This window comes from Mobula hypostoma, assembly GCF_963921235.1.
Source record: "Mobula hypostoma chromosome 8 unlocalized genomic scaffold, sMobHyp1.1 SUPER_8_unloc_1, whole genome shotgun sequence".
Classification (NCBI taxonomy): Eukaryota; Metazoa; Chordata; class Chondrichthyes; order Myliobatiformes; family Myliobatidae; genus Mobula; species Mobula hypostoma.
This window is the reverse complement of record NW_026948120.1, coordinates 232,688-248,844: the sequence shown is the minus strand read 5'-3', so window position 1 is coordinate 248,844 and position 16,157 is coordinate 232,688. Positions and strand designations below refer to the sequence as shown.

At 46.9% G+C, this 16,157-nt stretch overlaps 1 protein-coding gene across 1 annotated transcript in view; it reads left to right on the top strand.

Annotated features, from left to right (window-relative positions):
- Positions 1–11,930: 11,930 nt before the first annotated feature.
- The window catches only part of LOC134341141 (zinc finger and BTB domain-containing protein 16-like), a 43,946-nt gene continuing 39,719 nt past the window's right edge, over positions 11,931–16,157 (top strand). Inside the window, exon 1 of the mRNA XM_063038924.1 lies at positions 11,931–12,042. The gene's annotated coding sequence lies outside the window, so the exon portion shown is untranslated. The remainder of the gene's footprint in view (positions 12,043–16,157) is intronic.

Below are 16,157 nucleotides of genomic sequence, written 5' to 3'. Positions count from 1 at the left end.
ACAAGGTAGAGAGTAGTGGAGAGACTCTTGATGTGGAGTTCTATCAATTCCTCTCCTGCCACAGATTCTGCTCAAATCAATGAGTTCCTCCAGCAGGTTGTCTGCTATTTAGAAGATTATTATCCCTGTGGCAAAGCTACCTAAAGTCTGTTTATTCGGATTTACATTCAGGTTAATTTATTTATCATGTGTACATTGAAACATGGGGATAAGCTTTGCTTGCATTAACAACCAACACAACTGGGGGAAACCCATGAGTGGCGCCACACATTCCGACGTTTCTTGACATGGATATCCACCTTCTCCCAGGATTGTCACCTTGCCCTAGTGGAAAGGCTCGTGAGTTCCTGAGATCATGACAGCAATGGCATCTGGCACTTAGCTCCTGGTAGGGTCACCCATGGCGGTAAGGTCAAGGGGGAGGTTCCAGACAGAGACAGCGACCCAGCCATGACCCCAATGGTAGATCTGGAAGAAGGTGATGACACACCACAATGGCAGTGAAGGTGGAGGAAGGCTGCAGTAGTGAAGGGTCCATAGTCATCTCGTACTCCATGTCACTGGACCTTAACCCCAATCTCTCTGGGTCCACGTGGTGGCTGCCTGCGCATCAGACTCCCCACGTTAAGACAAAGTCACACACAGTCATTCCCCATTAAGATAATAACCCCTTGGGAGAACATCATTCTCGACTCAAGTAATTGCCATACTAGCTACCCATAAACACCTTGAAAATCAACTTTTTTACTGCAGCAACTCTGTACATTACAAACCAGTGGACCAGATGATGTGAGTTCAGGAGAACGGGAAGAAATTTAAGGGGAATCTGAGGGGGGAGTTTTTTTCCTCTCGGGGGACAGTTGGCATCTGAAGCACACTACATGAGGTGGTGCAGAGACTGCCACAACACTCACAAAGTATCCAAATGGACACTTGAATGGCCAAGGTACAAAGAGAAAGGTACCAAGCAAGTACTAGGAATGGCGTTAGTATGGATGGATTTCGACCAAACCACAGGAAACTGCACAGACTTGTAGACGCAGTTCAGCACATCACGGAAATCACCCTCCCCTCCATGGACTCTGTCTACACCTGTCATTCTCTTGGTCAAGCAGACAGCATAATAAAAGACCCCACTCACCATGAACTTTCTCTCTCTTTCCCTCTTCCATCCGGTAGAAGATACAAAAGCCTGAAAGCATGTCCCACCAGGCTCAAGGAGAGCTTCTATCCCACTATTGAACAGTCCCCTAGTATGGTAAGATGGACTCTTACCTCACAATCTACCTCACGGCCTTGCACCTTGCTGTCTGCCCGCACTGCCCTTTCTCTGTAATGTAACACTTCATTCTGCATTCTGTTATTGCTTCTCCCTGTACTACCTCATTGCACTGATATGATGGTCTGTGTGGATGGCACTGTACCCTGGCACATGTGATAATAGTAAACAAAATCAAATTTGGCAGGGACTAAAGTCCTCTTTACCATGGTGTATAACTTTGACCGTTCTTCCCCAGAGCAGGCTGTTTGCTATTCCCACTACAATAACTCCTTGATGCTTCGGTCCAACTTCCTTGCAATGAAGGTGTTTGCGATCTCATCACTACGGAGCCTTTGCTCACCTTAGCAAGTGTGCTGTCTTGATAGGCAGTTGAACACGGCAAGATCCCATGGCTGGCTGTGTGGTGACCGCTCAGGTAATTTCTCCAGGGACATTGATTGAGGGGGTCACTCGTGGCTAAGTGGCACAGGGTAGAAGTCTTCATTTTGTCTTCATTAGCAAATTTGCAGATGACACAAAGCTGGGTGGCAGTGTGAAATGTGAGGAGGACGTTATGAGAATACAGGGTGACTTGGACAGGTTGGGTGAGTGGGCAGATGCATGGCAGATGCAGTTTAATGTGGATAAATGTGAGGTTATCCACTTTGGTGACAAGAACAGGAAGGCAGATTACTATCCGAATGGTGTCAAGTTAGAAAAAGGGGAAGTACAACGAGATCTCGGTGTCCTTGTTCATCAGTCATTGAAGGTAAGCATGCAGGTACAGCAGGCAGTGAAGAAAGCTAATGGCATGTTGGCCTTCATAACAAGGGGAGTTGAGTATAGGAGCAAAGAGGTCCTTCTGCAGTTGTACAGGGCCCTGGTGAGACCACACCTGGAGTATTGTGTACACTTTTGGTCTCCAAATTTGAGGAAGGACATTCTTGCTATTGAGGGAGTGCAGCGAAGGTTCACGAGGTTAATTCCCGGGATGGCAGGAGCAACTGGACTTGTATACACTGGAATTTAGAAGGATGAGAGGGGATCTGATTGAAACATGTAAGATTATTAAGGGATTGGACGGGCTGGAGGCAGGAAACATGTTCCCGATGTTGGGGGAGTCCAGAACCAGAGGCCACAGTTTAAGAATAAGGAGTAGACAATTTAGAACGGAGTTGAGGAAAAGCTTTTTCACACGGAGGGTTGTGGTTCTGTGGAATGCTGTGCCTCAGAAGGCAGTGGAGGCCAATTCTCTGGATTCTTTCAAGAAAAAGTTAGATAGAGCTCTTAAAGATAGTGGAGTGAAGGGATATGGGGAGAAGGCAGGAACAGGGTACTGATTGTGGATGATCAGCCATGATCACAGTGAATGGCGGTGCTGACTCGAAGGGCCGAATGGCCTACTCCTGCACCTATTGTCTGTCTTCCAGTGAACATAATGAGGTGAACCACAGCCCATCCACAGTGAAGGACCGTGATGTGTGTGGGACCCATCCTCCAGTGAGAGTCAGTGTGTGAGTGAAAGAAAGAGATCTGTTCCCATTGAGAGTGTGTGTGTGGGGGACCTGTCCCCAGTGAGGGTCAGTGTGTGTGTGTGTGAGTGAGAGTGAGAGAGAGAGAGAGAGATCCACCCCTGGTAAAGGGGTGTGTGTGTGTGTGGGACCCATCCCCTAGTGGGGGGTGTGTAAGAGCGAGAGAGAGAGATTCAACACCAGTGAGGGTGTGTGACTTGGGTCTGTCCCCCAGTGAGTGTCTTTGTATGTGTGTGGGGGGGGGTGGGTGTATGTCCTCAGTGAGTGTCTGTATGTGTGTGTGTTGAATGGGGCAGTTTCTCTTTGAGGCTGACACTGACTACTTTCAGTGTGTGTCTGTATATACACATTGCCTGAGGCTGAGTGAGAGAGAGAATCTGGGACTGTCCCTCAGTCACACAATTCAAAGGCACCACAAGGGACAGTTGAGTCACAGTGCTGAGTAAGTGGTCTGATCCCTGGCACATACCCCTTTACCTTTACAGAGAATTAACACGTGCCTCTGTAATCTCTCAGGAAAATGAAACTTAAACTCCCCACGTCTCCTGTTGTTAGACCTCTGACTCTGTCTTCTCTCCTGCTCTGTTACTCTTCTCTCCCTCTCACCTCTCTGCTTTCTGATACTCTGTTTCTCTTCCTTTCACCATATCATTTTCACCCGAATTTCTTCCTTTTTTCTCTCTCCCTCTTGCTCTCTCTTCTCACTTTCTTCCTCTGTCACACTCATGCTCTTTCTCTTCCTCTCTCACAGTCTCGCTCTTTCTCTTCCTCTCACACACTCTCTATTTTCTTCTCTCCTTTCCGTCCTTTCTCTCCCCACCTCTTTCTCATCACTTCTTTTGTACCTTTCTCCCTGTCTCCCCATATTTCTCCTTCTCACCCCTCATCTCTTCTCCTTATGTACCTCCCTCCCCATCTTTCTCCCTATTCCTCTTTCTCATCCCATCATCTTTCCTCTTGCTCTACCTCTTTGTCTGCCACTCTCTCCTTCCCTCCTCTGTCTCCATGCTCTCTCTCCCAATCTCTCTTTCCTCCTCTTATCTCTTTCACTCCTTGTTTTTTTTCGTCTCTCCTCCCTCATCTCTCTTCCCACCCTCGCTCTTTCCCTCTCATACACACACTCTCTCTCCCCATCTCTACATCATATTTCTCTTCCGCTCTTCCTTTCTCACTCTCTCACTCTTTCTGCACCTCCTCCCTCAATCACCTCTTCCCAACTCCCACTCTCTCCCTTTTTCTCAGTATTTGATCCTTCCAAAGGAGAGGTCAGTCAGGACTAGCAGTGAGATTGAAAAAGTTGTCCCTCACGTCCCCTTCAGCCTTTCCCCTCTCACCTCAACCCCGTGCCTTCTAGTTTTAGACTCCTCTACCCTGGGGAAAAAGGCTGTGGCCATCCACCTTTGTGGTTTTATAAACCTCTATAACAGTGGTTCCTTTTTTAAATCCGTGGACCCCAGATTTACCTCTCAGCTTCCTTTGCTCCAGGCTGTCTGGACTCTCATAACTCAGGCCCTCCAGACCTCGTGAATCCTTGCTTCATCCTCTGTAGCTTAATCACAGACTGAGCTGTTAAACTACAGCTTAATTACAAACAGTGGTTTTACATTTTTTAATTGTATTTGTATTTGACAAGGACATTGCCAGGGCCAGAGAATTGGAGTTTTACAGTGGTGTTACTGGAGAGGGTCTGGAGCGAGGGATGGGAAAGACAGAGGGAGAGGACAGGCTAAAGGAGCAGCAGAAAGACACAAGATTTAGATTCATTTATTTATCACATGCACAGTGAGATGTGTGATATGTTAACAGCCAATACCAGGAACTAAAGGGTTAACGTATGAGAGGTGTTTGATAGCTCTGGGCCTGTCATCACTGGAGTTTAGAAGAATGAGGGGGATGTCATTGAAACCTATCGAATATTGAAAGGCCTAGATAGGGCTGATATGGAGAGGATATTTCCTCTAGTGGGGTGTCTAGGACTGGAGGGCCTCAGAATAGAAGGATGTCACTTTGGAATGGAGATGAGGAGTAATTTCTTTAGCTAGAGGGTGGTGATCTGTGGAATTAATTGCCACGGACAGCTGTGGAGGCCAAGTCATTGAGTATATTTAAAATGGAGGTTGATAGGTCCTTGATTAGCAGGGGTGGTAAAGGTTATGGGGAGAAAACAGGAGACTGGGGTTGTGTGATATTAAATTTCCCATGATGGAATGGCGGAGAAGACTCAATAGGGTAAATGGCTTAATTCTGCCACAATGTCTTAAATCTTTACAACCTAAGGATGTGATGGGGGCAGCTTGTAAGTGTTGCCACATATTCCAGCACCAATATAACATGCTCACAATGTTTGGCAGAGCCCCCAACAACTACAGGCTGCAGCAGAGAAAGGGGTGTTGGGAGGCCCAGTGGCTCCGAGATCGGATATAGCATGAAACAAAGAGAAAAGAGCAGCCACAAGCTCAGTGACGCTGTCTCAGTCTCCCGCACTGCCTCTTGTCCCGCTATACAGCTCATTTCATGCTGGCGGGCAGTGGGGTGGGCCGCTATTTCCAGTTGCGTGGGCAGCCAGCCTCCGCTCTCCTGGTACTGTTCTCAAGCCTAGGCTCTCTCATGTAATGAGTAACCCAGTGGAAACAATTGGGAAAATGTCAGAGTTTGCATACGCAAGACAGAGAGAGAGAGAGAAAAAAACACACACACGTATGAACAACACCAGATTCAATTTTCCACTCTCATTCCACGAAAGCAAGATGCCCGATGCGTGAACAGATATTGGCTATGTGAAATAACGTGGCCAATTGATTGAATGTAGAACAACGTTGCATATCCACAGGCTCTTCGGCCCACAATTCTGTACTGAACTAATTAAACTAATGACGTCTAATCCCTTCTACCTGCACTTTGTGAGTACTCTACTTTTCCATGTGCCTGTAAGAGCCTATTAAATAACTCTACCATTATAGAACATAGAACAGTGGGGCCATTCAGCCCATGATATGCTGATCTATATAAACCTGCTACTCTAAAGACTAGCTTCATTTGTCACATGTACAGTACATTGAAATGTGTTGTTTGCATCAACAACACAGTGTGAGGCTGTGCTGAGGGCTGTGCTTCTGGCACCAACACAGCATGCCCACAAATTACAAACCCTAACCTGTACAACTTTGGAATGTGGGGAGGAAACCATACGGTCATGGGGCAAGCAAGTTCCTTACAAACAGTGGCTGGATTTGAAACCTGACCTTCTGATCACTGGCACTGTAAAGCATTATGTTAACCACTACGCTCCCGGGCTGCCTGGAGTTGATCTCCAAGATCATTCTAATATTTCCCTCCTCAGAGCCCATAACCTTCTATTTTCCCTAAATCCATCTAAGAGTCTCTTAGATGTTCCTAATGTATCTGCCTCTACCGTCATCCGCGGCAGTGTGTTCCATGCAATTGCCACTCTACCTACCTTTGACATCCCTCCCTAAACTCCCCTCCACTCATCCTAAAAGGATGCCATTGCTGCCCTGGGGGGAAAAAAGCTGCCTACTCTATCTATGCCTCTTATCATCTTGTACAGCTCTATCAAGTTGCCTCTCATCCTCCTTTGCTTCAGAGAGAAAAGACCTAATTTGCTCAATCTTGACATGCTCTTTAATCTAGGCAGCATCCTGGTAAATCTCCTCTGCACCCTTTCTGAAACTTTCACATCCTTCCTGAATGAACACAATATTCCAATTGTGATCTAACCAGGGTTTTGTAGATCTGAAATATTACCTTGTGGCTCTTGAACTCTATCCCCCGACTAATAGGGCCTTCTTAGCTGCCCTATCAACTTGCACAGCAACTTTGAGAGATCTATGGATGTGTACCTCCAGATCCCTCAGTTCCTCCACACTGCTAAGAATCCTGTCACTAACCCTGTACTCTGCCTTCAAGTGCAACTTCATACTGTCCTGGATTGAACTCCACCTGCCACTTCTCAGCCAAGCTCTGTATTCTATCAATGTCCTGTTGAAGCTGTCGACAACCTTTACACTATACAAAACTCCACCAACTTTCACGTCACCTACAAACTTATTAACCCGCCCTTCAACTTCCTCATCTGTGTCATTTATAAAAATCACAAAGAGCAGAGGTCCCAGAACAGATCCCTGTGGAACACCAGTGGCCTCCGACCTCCAGGCAAAACATGCTCCATCTACAGCCACCCTCTCTTTTTAGTGGCAAGCCAATTCTGAATCCACACAGCCATGGTTCTCATGCATCCTGACTTTTTTTCATCTTTCTGAACTCCGTTGAGTACAGGCACAGAGATATCAAACCTTCCACATGGTCTATATCCCTCCATTCTCTCCATATTCATGTTCTTTTATCATATCTGCCTCCACCACCACCCCTGGGAGGCACATTTCAGGCACCCGCATCTCTCTGTGTAAAAAAAAACTTGCCTTGTACACCTGCTTTGAATTTACCCTCCTCTCACCTTAAATGACTATCCTCCCGTATTAGACATTTTATCCTAGCGAGAAAGATACCAGCTGTCAATGCATCTATGCATCTCATCATCTTATAAGCTTCTATCAGGTCTCCCTTCAGCCACCAGCTGTCCAGATAAAAAAACCATAGTTTGATAGAATCACGCCTTCCACAGAGCTCCCTCCTCACCACCTTTCCCACAGCGAGGTGCTCCCTCCTCACCACCTTTCCCACAGCGAGGTTTTCCCTCCTCACTGCCCCTCCCACCCTCAAACTGATGACTGACTGCCTGTATTCAATCTCCGTAATCGTCCCCATTTCTTTCTCCTGACTCAGCCTGTGCCTCAGATCTATCTTTAGACTTTGGGTTCTCTAGAAACGTGCATGAGGTTATAATTGGTCTGCTGACACAGAAACGAGGAGGAAACATTGTGCAGGGACTCTCCCCCGTCTACCGTGGGGACCCTTCCACTTCCTCTCTGTACCTTGACATTTTCCCAGCAAACAAGTCTCTGACAGGCAGTGAAGTGGTGAGACCAGCAGGATTCACAGTACCTCTGATTCTCAGTGTATGTCTGACCCATCTCCCAATGAGGGTCAGCGCGTGTGTTTGTGTGAGCTGTCCCCTTGTGAGGGTCACTCTGTGTGTGTGTGTGTGTGTGTGTGTGTGAACCACCCCCTTGTGAAGGTCTGTGTGTGTATTTGGGTGTGATCCCTCAGAATCAGTGTTGGATTCTGTGTGTCCCATCACACTGCTGGCTTGTGCCTCATAGAGGTAATGTGGTGGATTTGGGGTGCGTGGACTAACCAGGGAAGTTTGGAGTGTCCCATCACATTCCTGACTTGTAGACAGGGGACTGGCCTTAGGATGTCCCACTCTCTGTGGGACTGCCAGCTCTGACCTATCTCTGTCGTCACAGTGTTTCTGTGACTGGTGCGGGTGAGTTTTTGGTTGGGGATGACTCCTATAATGTGAAGGGTGGTGGACTAGGTGATGGAACCATCAATGAATGCCAGGGTGAAATGGTTAGACCCTGTCCTGTGAGCAATGGTCAGTGTCTGGAGTGAACATTACTCTCCACAGAGCAGCCCATGTTTGGACGTAGTCTGGGCTGCCTCACTGGCTGAGGAGCTGTGGATCACATTGAACCTGGTGCAGTCACCAGCGAACATCTCCAGTCCTGACCTTCTGATGAGAGGAAGGTCTCTGATGAGACAGCTGAAGATGGTTAGGCCCAGAACACTACCCTGAGAAACTCCTGTAAGTGATATTCTGGGTCTGCGATGATTGACCACCCGTCAACCTCTGTGTGAGGGTCAACTCCAACCACTGGGACCTTTCCTCCTCACTGACTGTTGGCCTCAGCTTCACTAGGTCCTGCACTCAGCGACACATTTGCTGAGATGTTGAGGGCAGTTGCTCCCCCCACCCCCTCTCTTCGCTGGAGTCCGGCTCTATGGTCAAGGCAGTAATGGGCTCAGAAGAGAAAGGGTCCCAGTGAGACCTAGACTGGGTGTTAACAGGCAAGTAATTGGTGAGAGCTAGTTGGCTTGGGACACCTTTAGCACCAACTGCCCCCGAACTGCTGTCACTTCTGTAACCAATATAGTGGATGCTTCACAGACCAACTGCCTCTCACCCTCGGCTGAAGAGTGAGCTGGCTCACTCACTGACTGATACCGAAAGTTTACAGACTCATTTACACACTGCGCAAACCCGCCTATGCACCGTACACTCGTCCTGCTGCTGAGGGACCCATCCCCAACCCAAGGGAGCTGATGGGAACTGTCACCGCACATACTGATACCCTCCCCCACCCCCACGTCAATTACCTCAGCATGGGTCCTGCTCACACACACTGCACTTGTTGTCTGTCTCACACACAGAGACAGACACGTGCACACAGACGCTGACCCTCACTGGGAGACAGGCCTCTCTCACTCACACTGCATTGGTTGTCTGTCTCACACACAGAGACAGACACGTGCACACAGACACTGACCCTCACTGGGGAACAGGTCTCCCACACACTGACCCTCACTGCGCTTTGGAGACAGGTCTCCCTCACGCACGCACACACACACACACACTGCTGTGGGTATGTTGAAATTCACTTTATTAGAACGTGTTCATTGGAAGACAATATAGAGAATTCTACCCTGTGCTATTTAGCCTCGAGTGACCCCCTCAGTCAATGTCCCTGGAGAAATTACCTGAGTGGTCACCACAGAGCCAGCCATAGGATCTTGCTGTGTTCAACCACCTACCAAGACTACATGCTTGTCCATTGTTTGATTTGATTTGAACTGACTGGCGTGTGGGATGGACTGCTGTGTGTGTATATATATATATGCACACACACACACATAATACATATACATACATACACACTAACCCACTGACCTTCACTGGGAGAATTCACATACAGACACACTGACCTACTGACATTCACTGAGAGAATTCACATACACATACACACACACACACACACACACATACACACACACACATACATATACACATACACATTGACTCTCAGTGGAGGAAATGTCTTCTGCCCAGTTTAATGTTCCATTTGACAATATTGGCACAGGCATTTGAGGAATCTCTTTGTCCTGTACAATCATAGAATCTGCTGAGTTTGCACAATCTTTATTAAAGCTCATTATGTCTCAATAACTTAGTTAGTACAACATTCATTATTCAAGAGAAATGCCTTTAGGTATAAAGTGCACATGTAATACCCACGAGGGGGAAGGACATGTAACTGCAGTGAGTGTCTTAGACAAGAGGGTGTAGGTGTACGGCGAGTGCAGGAAGTGTAGAGAGCATCTGAGGGGGTGTTTTCCCCTCAGTGGATTGGGGGAGTGTGTTGGAATATGGAACACAGTGCCTGAGGGGGTGGGGGAGGCAGAGACTCTCACCACACTGACGAAATATCCAAGCAAGCACTTGAATGACTAAAGCACAGAGAAGGGGCTGGACTGAGTGCTAGGGAGCAGGCTTGACGCAGGGGCAGAAGGAGCAAGGAGGGCTGAAGGGTCTGTCCTGTGCTGTGTAACTCTGTGAACGTACTGAGGTGGAACATGACGGAGAAAGACAGAGAGATAAGGACCGGCAAATATGATTGTAATATTGTAATATTCACCTGTTACAGTATTAAAGTGGGAGGTTCCGAGCTTCCAGTGCTGGGTCCGGTGGTTGCTGTCCTTGAACTGTTAAACATGCTCTGGATTCATGCACATGTGTGAAATATCTCTCTCTCTCTCTCTCTCTCTCTCTCTCTCTCTCTCTCACACACACACACACACACACACACACACACACACACACACACACACACACACACACACAAACACAGACCACCTCCACCCCACCCCCTCACAGGGAGATGGGTCTCTCTCTCCCTCCCCCTTCTCCCCCCTCTCCCTCTCTCTCTCACACTCACACCTCCTCACAGGGGATAGGTCACTCTCTCTCTCCCCTCTCTCCCTCTCCCTCACCCACTCGCCCTCCCACACTCACTCCCACTCCCACACTCTCTCACACTCTCACTCACTCACACTCACTCACACATACTGTCTCACTCTCTCTCTCTCACTCTCACTCACTCTCTCTCTCCCTCTCTCTCACACTCACTCTCTTTCTAACACTCACTCTCTCTGACACTCACTCTTTCACACTCACTCTCTCACACTCTTTCACACTCACTCTCTCACACTCACTCTTTCATACTCACTCTCTCACACTCACTCTCACTCATTCACACTCTTACTCACACACACTGTCTCACTCTCTCTCCCCTCTCTCTCTCACTCACTCTCACTCATTCTCTCTCACACTATCTCTCACACTCACTGTCTCCCTCTCTCTCTCTCTCATTCACTCTCTCACTCTCGCTCTCTCCCTCTCTCTCTCCCTCACTCTCCCTCTCTCTCTCACTCACTCACTCTCTCTCTCACTCTCTCACTCACACTCTCTCAGTCACTCTCTCACACACACACCCACACCCTCAGAGGGGGATGGGTCTCTCCCTCTCTCTTGCTCACACACACACAAAAATAGACCGTCACTGGGGATGGGACTCTCTCACAGACACACATTGACCTTCACACACAGAGCTGTACTCATACAGTCACAGGGAGAGTCTGCAAACTCCACACACAGCCAGCACCGGAGGTCTCTGGAGCCTTGTGGCAGCTCTGCCCACTGCACCACAAATTTCACATTTATGAACCACCTGCCATTCCTCCTGCCCACAATAACGTGTACGGAATACTCTCTTCCCTCCTACAGCCCCTTGCTCGGCCACAGGGTGCTGGTCCACCTGCCCCGCCATTGCTGAGAGCCAAACTTTGATCTCCTTGTAAATCTGCCTCTGACGATTTACCAGGTCAAATTAATGTGAGTGGTTTCTCTGACCCGATGTCCTGCTATGATCCACCCTCCCTGCCTCCAGCCCATTGAATTCTTCCCTCTGATCCAGGAATAAAATCAAAATATCGGGTGAAATTTACTTAAAAAGGACAAGTGTGGTTTTATTCAAAAAAATATAGTGGGGGGTGAATAAATCATGAGTTGTTGTAATTTCCCTCCTCCTCCAAACAAAAGGATGTAAATTCTTGTGGTTTTTTTGATTGACATTTGCGTAGAGAGCACGAGAGAGAGACGGAGAGAGAGCGAGGAGGGAAGGAAGCAGAATAATGCTTAAAGCAGTATTGAGTAAGCAGGCAGGAGAGATACGCTCAGAAACCCTCACAATCCTCAGGAATTTGAAGTCTGTAAGTACCAAGTCACTCGCTTGTACCAAACATGTGCAGCTATTGGAGGGGGTGGGGTGGGGTTCTAACTGAGCATTACAACTTCTGTGCAAAATTTTCAAGATTTAGAGAGAACAGCAAAATCCTGTCTATGTAATTAAGAATGGGTTGGAGGCTGTGACATTGTGTTATGCTAGGGAAAGACCTGATTTAGTCCAACTCAGGGAGCGATCCAGATCTGAAATTGCCTCCTTTGGGTACCTGACAGTGAAATTGATCGATCTGACAAAAATTTTTTTGGGCGTTGGTATGCTCTGGTGGTCTTTCCTCAACCAGCTGGAAGGACCAGAGCAGCAAAATCAAGGGAGTCACCACCCTCTGGAAGTTGCCCTCCAAGGACACAGCTGGAAATATAATTGTTTGTCCTTCATTATTGCTGGGTCAAAGTCCTTGAACTCTCTTCGAAAAAATACTCTCATCTCCAGGAGGCAGCCATTCACCACCATCTTCTCAAGGGTAACTATGGATGAACGGTTAAGCACGGTTAAGTTAGAGACATACAAAGCTCATGTCCCTTGAATGAACAGAAATGAATCTGTAAATGTTTATCTGTTCCTCTCACTTGTTCTCTCTCTGTCACTGACCATCTCCCTCTTTCCCCTTTCAAACAGTTGATTTTGGGAGAGGATATTTCTTCCTGCTGCATCTTTAAGTAATGAGTTTGTTTAATGGCAGATTTGAGTGTGTGCACTTTCTACAGAGGGCACTCACGATTGATGAAAGGAGAGACAGAGACAGAAAGTGGGAGGAAGAGAGTATGTGGGGGGGGAGAGAGAGAGAGAGAGAGAGAGAGAGAGAGAGAGAGAGAGGGACAGAGGGAAAGAGAGACTGGACAGAGAGAGAAAGAACAACACAAAATGCTGCATCTATGGGAAAAAAAGTACAGTTGACGTTTCCCCCCGACTTTTTTCCATAGATGCTACCTGGCCTGCTGAGTTCCTCCAGCATCTTGTGTGTGTTGCTTGGATTTGCAGCATCCACAGATTTTCTCTTGTTAGAGAGAGAGAGATTGTGAGACTGGGAGATGATGGAATGAGGAGAGAGGGAATAAGAAAAAAGACTAGTATCTGTTTTGCCATATAAAAATCTCAAGGAAAATATGAATGCAACTTATACACAATTTTTAGAAGAAAGACCATAATTAGAACATTAAAAAAAACAAAGTTCATTGTGGTGCAATTTGTTCCTAGTGTTGCTATACTGAGGTAGTGGTTAGAATTGTGCTGGCTGTTTCAAGAATCGAATGGTTGAAATAATCCTGTTGGATTGGGGCTTCAGGTTTCTGTACCTCCTGCCTGATGGGAGCAGCCTGGGTGGTGGGGATCTTTGTTGATAGATGTTGCCTTCTTGAGGCTGTGCATTACTCACTGTAGTTTCTTGCGTTCCTGCACATTCAAATTGCTGTACCAGACCCTGATAAAGGACATCTGTAGAAGTTTGTTGGAGTTTTCGGTGACAAGCTGAACCTCCTTCACCTCCTGAGAAAGTAAAGATGCTGGTGCGTCTTCCTTGTGATTGCATCTGTGTGCTGGGTCCAGCACAGGTCATCCAGTATATTAACACCCAGGAATTTAAAGCTGATAACCGTCTCCACCACTGACCCCGCCGTCCCACCAACCGAGTGTAGACTGGCGCATGTTTGCCCTCCTTCTCCTTCTTGAAGTCACTGATCAGCTCTTTAGTTTCACTGGGACTGAGCGCGAGCATGACACCACTCAGTCAGGTGTCCTACCTCATTCCTGCACTGGGATTTGATTCAGAGGTTTAGTGGGTCTATATAGATCCCCAGGAATGGGTTACAGGTTGAGATCTAATCCAGAAATTCAAGTGGTTTATATAAAGTTTGGACACCCCGGTCAAAATTTCTGTTATTGTGAATAGCTAAGCGAGTAAAAGATGACCTGATTTCCAAAAGCCATAAAGTTAAAGATGACACAGTTCTTTAATATTTGAAGCAAGATTACTTTTTTACATCTTTTACAGTTTCAAAATAACAAAAAAGGAAAAGGGCCTGAAACAAAAGTTTGGGCACCCTGCACGGCCAGTACTTAGTAACACCCTCTTTGGCAAGTGTCACAGCTTGTAAACACTTTCTGTAGTCAGCTAAGAGTCTTTCAATTCTTGTTTGGGGGATTTTCGCCCATTCTTCCTTGCAAAAGGCTTCTAGTTCTGTGAGGTTCTTGGGCCATCTTGCATGCACTGCTCTTTTGAGGTCTATCCACAGATTTTCGATGATGTTTAGGTCGGGGGTCTGTGAGGGCCATGGCAAAACCTTCAGCTTGCGTCTCTTGAGGTAGTCCATTGTGAATTTTGAGGGGTGTTTAGGATCATTATCCTGCTGTAGAAGCCATCCTCTTTTCACCTACAGCTTTTTCACAGACGGTGTGATGTTTGCTTCCAGAATTTGGTGGTATTTAATTGAGTTCATTCTTCCCTCTACCAGTGAAATGTTCCCCGTGACACCGGCTGCAACACAAGCCCAAAGCATGAGCGATCCACCCCCGTGCGTAACAGTTGGAGAGGAGTCCTTTTCATGAAATTCTGCACCCTTTTTTCTCCAAACATACCTTTACTCATTGTGGCCAAAACGTTCTATTTTAACTTCATCAGTCCACAGGACTTGTTTCCAAAATGCATCAGGCTTGTTTAGATGTTCCTTTGCAAACTTCTGATGCTGAATTTTGTGGTGAGGACACAGGAAAGGCTTTCTTCTGATGACTCTTCCATGAAGGTCATATTTGTGCAGGTGTCGCTGGACAGTAGAACAGTGCACCACCACTCCAGAGTCTGCTAAATCTTCCTGAAGGTCTTTTGCAGTCAAACGGGGGTTTTGATTTGCCTTTCTGGCAATCCTACGAGCAGTTCTCTCAGAAAGTATTCTTGGTCTTCCAGACCTCAACTTGACCTCCACCGTTCCTGTTGACTGCCATTTCTCAATTACATTACGAACTGAGGAAACGGCTACGTGAAAACGCTTTGCTATCTTCTTATAGCCTTCTCCTGCTTTGTGGGCATCATTTATTTTAATTTTCAGAGTGCTAGGCAGCTGCTTAGGGAACACCATGGCTGCTGATTGTTGGGACAAGGTTTGAGGAGTCAGGGTATTTATAAAGCTTTGAAATTTGCATCACCTGGCCTTTCCTAACGATGACTGTGAACAAGCCATAGCCCTAACAAGCTAATTAAGGTCTGAGACCTTGGTAAAAGTTATCTGAGAGCTCAAATCTCTTGGGGTGCCCAAACTTTTGCATGGTGTTCCTTTCCTTTTTTTCACTCTAAAATTGTACAAAACAAAAATAATACACTAAATGCTTAAAATATTGAAAAGAATGTTTCATCTTTAACTTTATGACTGTTGGAGATCAGTTCATCTTCTACTCACTTAACTATTCAAACAGAAATTTTGACCAGGGGTGCCCAAACTTTTGCATGCCACTGTATTGAGTAACAGATCCCCGAGAATGGGTTACAATCTGGGTTCTAATCCAAGGATTCAGGGGGTTTATATATAGAATAATAGATCCTTGGGAGTGGGTAACAGGCTGGGATGTAATCCAGGTGTTTGCGGGAGGAGGTGGGGTAGCAGATCCCCGAGTGGGTTACAGGCTGGGATCTAATCCAGAGGTTCAGGGGTTCATACAGATGATGACTGGGTCTCCGGAACGCGCTGAAGGTTGAGCTCAGGCAGTTTGCACAGTCATTCAGTGACATTTCTGGTGGTTTTCCAGTTGTTGTTGTGAGGTTGCTCTGAAGGTCTAACAGTTCTGATCTCGGAGGCGTTGATTGTTATTTCACACTCATATCTGTTGAGGTTATGGTCCGCGTACTGTACTAGTCTCCCGCTTTCTGTGCTGCGCTCTGAGTCGATTAACCCATTAAACCCCAAGCTTTTGAGAAATATCAGCGGCATCCTGCAGTCAATCGCCGCATAGCTGTGGGTGATGCAATGTCTGTCATGAGTGTGTCATGCTGAACTGGCAGCCAGTTCTTCTGTCTCATTTGCTCCCTCCTATTATTTCCCTCTTCCCTTCATATCTCTCTGTTCATTTCTTTCTGCCTCTTTCTCCGCTCATCTC